The following is a 4,203-nucleotide window of genomic DNA, read 5'->3' as shown; positions in this document are numbered from 1 at the left end:
ATTCAGCCATTTGGAAGTATAGCTGGCAAGCCACTCCAGGCCAATTAAAGTTTATTAATAGGTTGTTTGATATTGACCAACCTCCGATGTGGGTGAAGGTGGAGATAAATCAAATTCAGGTAAGGTCAATGCATCATTTTATATACAAGTAGAATCCTTTGCTTTTACAAAGGTATACACTGCCGGATTTGAAACATTTGATGGGGATATGGTATAAGTGGAATCAGTTTATAGGATCGAAAGGACAGATTTCAGCTCAAACACCATTCTATCACAATCAGTTAATTCCATTTTCTATGAATAATCCCTATTTAAAGGATTGGGAATTAAAAGGAGTGAGACTAGTGGAGGATTGTTTTGAGGTAGGTACATTTCTTTGATTTAATAGACTTAGAGTGAAATTTGGTATATTATAAAACACTTTATTTGCTTATTATCAAGTACAGGATTTATTATTAGAATGTTTTGATAGAGAAATCTTTCTTCTTTGGCTTGGCTTCGCGGACGAAGATTTATGGAGGGGGTAAATGTCCACGTCAGCTGCAGGCTCGATTGTGGCTGACAAGTCCGATGCGGGACAGGCAGACACGGTTGCAGCGGTTGCAGGGGAAAATTGGTTGGTTGGGGTTGGGTGTTGGGTTTTTCCTCCTTTGTCTTTTGTCAGTGAGGTGGGCTCTGCGGTCTTCTTCAAAGGAGGTTGCTGCCCGCCGAACTGTGAGGCGCCAAGATGTACGGTTTGAGGCAATATCAGCCCACTGGTGGTGGTCAATGTGGCAGGCACCAAGAGATTTCTTTAGGCAGTCCTTGTACCTTTTCTTTGGTGCACCTCTGTCACGGTGGCCAGTGGAGAGCTCGCCATATAACACGATCTTGGGAAGGCGATGGTCCTCCATTCTGGAGACGTGACCCACCCAGCTCAGCTGGATCTTCAGCAGCGTGGACTCGATGCTGTCGGCCTCTGCCATCTCGAGTACTTCGATGTTAGGGATGAAGTCGCTCCAATGAATGTTGAGGATGGAGCGGAGACAACGCTGGTGGAAGCGTTCTAGGAGCCGTAGGTGATGCCGGTAGAGGACCCATGATTCGGAGCCGAGCAGGAGTGTGGGTATTACCTTAAATAATAAACCATGCACCCGACAGGACACCCACACTCAGTTATTAATCCAATCACCAAAACCATATTAATGAAATTTGAGATATTAATTGTAGATAGGGGAAAGAAGGCATTTGTATCAGACATGTATTTGTTATTACAGACAAAGATGATATATTTAAAATAAAGGATAAATGGGAGAAAGATTTATATATTCCTATTTCTGTGGAGGAGTGGTCTGATATGTGTTTGAATAGTGTTATGGAATTAATTAATGTAAAATATAGTTCAGTTAATTATAATTTTCTTCATCAATTATATTTAACTCTGGAAAAATTGAAAAAGTATGGATTTAGTGTGTCAGATTTGTGTTTTCGATGTGGCGACCAGATAGGAACTTTTTTTACATTTGGTTTGGGAATATAGAAAGGTTAAACCCTTTTTGGAAAAAAGTCATTAAATAGATATATATGTGGATCTATGGGTATGTTAATTGGGATATATGAATACAATTATGGCAAATTTACATTTGGAGAAACCTCGAATTGCATTTATTTGTTTAGGTTTGGCGGTGGCCAGAACGTGTATAGCTCTAACTTGGAAAAATTATGTTGAACTGAATATACAAAGGTGGCATAATGAAATTCAGTCATGTATTTATTTAGAGAAAATAATGTATAATTTGCAAAATAACTATTCTTTTTTTATTAAAATATGGAGTTTGTATTTGGAATGTATGGGTTTAGATGTGTGATGAAAGATCTAAAAGGATGGCACACCATACAGCAACCTGTTATAATTTGATGTTATTGTGCTTTTTTAAATAAGCTCCAAAGGGAGAAGGGTTGTAGGGGGTGGGATAGATTGGAGGGGGGGGGGAGTAGGGGGTAGTTTTATATTATTTTGTATTCTTTTTGGTTTTGTTAAAAATTTTAAATAAAATTAAAAAAAAAAGACTATCCAATGGATGGGAGTTTGTTGCCCATGAGGGACTTGGCTCAGCTTGTGCAAAATACTGTATTTCTGACCATTCAAGTTTCCATACTAGGCCACAATGCAACTAATCAGTATACTTTACACAACACATCTGCAAATGTTTAATAGAATATTCAATGACATGGCAAATCTCTTCAGACGTCTTTAAAAGTAAAAGCATTGGTGTTCCTTCATGGTTATCTCGATTAGCTGGCTCTAGGAGAGGTCCTCCTGTATGTGAACTCTCAGGAACTTGAAGGTACTGATCCTCTCTTCCACCACCACTGGTATGGTAAATGAGAGAGTTACATGCTTTTTAAAATCCTTGAACAGGACAGATAGATTAAATTTTATTTATTTTTTAAAATTTAGACATACAGCACTGTAACAGGCAATTCAGCCTTACTAGTCCATACCTTCCAAGTTACACCCCATTAACCTACACCCGAGTACATTTTGAAGGAGGAAACCAGAGCCCCTGGAGAAAGCCAACATTGAGACATTCGAACCCAGGTCCGGTCCCAATCAGTGGTGCTGCAAAGGTGTTGTACTAACCACTATGCCAACCGTACTGCCCACATTAAGGTGTCGAAGTATGGAAACAGATGGCAAATTGGATTAAAAATTATTAGAAGGAAGGAAACAACATAAACCCCAGGGAAATTTCTTACAATGTCTTGAAATGTGAGTGATATTCCAAAGCCTTTTGTTCTTCAAATGTTTTTGTTCATTTTACACATTTTTGAATGTAATGTTAAAGAAACTAGAGCCAGGATTTACCTCTATATTGTAAATACATCTGCCACTCAAAACAAGTTTGAAGTCATCTACAAATGTTTTGTTACTATGTAGATCTAAATCAAAAAATAAATATTACAAAAACAATTGATCCAACGCTTAACTTATGGAATACCTTGAAATAGCTTGTAGTGGCCCGCTACCCGGGAGGCAACCCAATACACAAAATGCAGGACAAACATGATGATCTCACAAAGCCCACATGGGCTAATGGCCTTTTTTCCCAGCCAACAGCTTGCACAGCAGGAAACAGTGAACACTGATGGGAATGCCAACCAATCAGCGGCTGGCACACCAGTGATGTTATTTCTGCCGACAACGGCGGGAAAACCGGTCCCAGTGGGGGGAAGCTGGGCTATATAAGCAAGGACACAGAGAGCAATAAAAGCAGTCCTGACTACAGTCATACTGAGTCATTCTTCCACTCTCTGCTGTAGTGCTCATTATATTACTTTATAAAAAAAAACAATTATTACCATTACTTCCAGCTGCTGAGTTAGTTTGAATTCATCATGGAGATCATCATGAGATTTTTGTTCCTACAAAGTTTTTTTTGATGAGGATGTCATAGATATTGCTAATATTCAAGCAGACTAGATTAAATATCTAACTCCAAATTATTAAACTGAAGGCCTGGTTAGAGGCCAAAATTCAAGTATGAAGAGAACATCCCAAGAGAACATCATGGACACCCAGCAACTCTGGTAGGGCTGCATTCTATCATGGAGTATGTGATGATATGTTGCAGTACATCACTCGGCCAACAGGTGGCCTAGAGACACAGTACCCAGCCTAATGACATCCGACCATCAGGTGGGCCCAAAGGGCCCAAGGTATAAAGCTGAGATCCCGACCGTGTGCTCTTTCTTTCTCCCCGGGATCACACTGTGAGCACAGCTAGCAGCCAACTAGATATTTATGTGAGTGGAATAAAGCTGTGTTGCCCCAAACAGTACTGTGCCTCCCCAAACAGTACTGTGCCTGTGTTTTCCTTTAGTGTAGCGTGCCACAGAGTGCAAGCCAAAGCCTGGCAGCATTGAATGCAACAGTACAACACCACAACATTCCCTGATGATCCTAATGTGTTCTATGTTCAGTTTGAACAAGGAAATAGTGAGGCAGTAAGACACCTCCATGTACAGTCATCTACTGTTCATGTCAGATTGGCCTTCCGAAAAGTAAACCCATGGAAAGCAACTGGCCCAGATGAAACCCCTGGATGTGTCCTGAGTGACTGAACAGACGAACTTCCACACGTATTTTCAGATAACTTTATTCTCTCCTTGCAATAACCTGTACTTCACACTGGCTTCAAGAAGGAATCCTTTATACCAGTA

At 40.1% G+C, this 4,203-nt stretch overlaps 1 long non-coding RNA gene across 1 annotated transcript; it reads right to left on the bottom strand.

Annotated features, from left to right (window-relative positions):
• Positions 1 to 2,177: 2,177 nt before the first annotated feature.
• On the bottom strand, positions 2,178 to 3,229 carry LOC138758732 (uncharacterized). Its single transcript, XR_011354408.1, has 2 exons — positions 2,982 to 3,229; positions 2,178 to 2,352 (listed from the first exon to the last, which is right to left on the bottom strand). It is a non-coding gene; the product is annotated as an uncharacterized lncRNA (long non-coding RNA).
• Between the last annotated feature and the right edge of the window lie 974 nt (positions 3,230 to 4,203).

Source organism: Narcine bancroftii, chromosome 1 (assembly GCF_036971445.1).
Source record: "Narcine bancroftii isolate sNarBan1 chromosome 1, sNarBan1.hap1, whole genome shotgun sequence".
Lineage (NCBI taxonomy): Eukaryota > Metazoa > Chordata > Chondrichthyes > Torpediniformes > Narcinidae > Narcine > Narcine bancroftii.
This window is presented reverse-complemented; position numbering and strand designations above follow the sequence as displayed.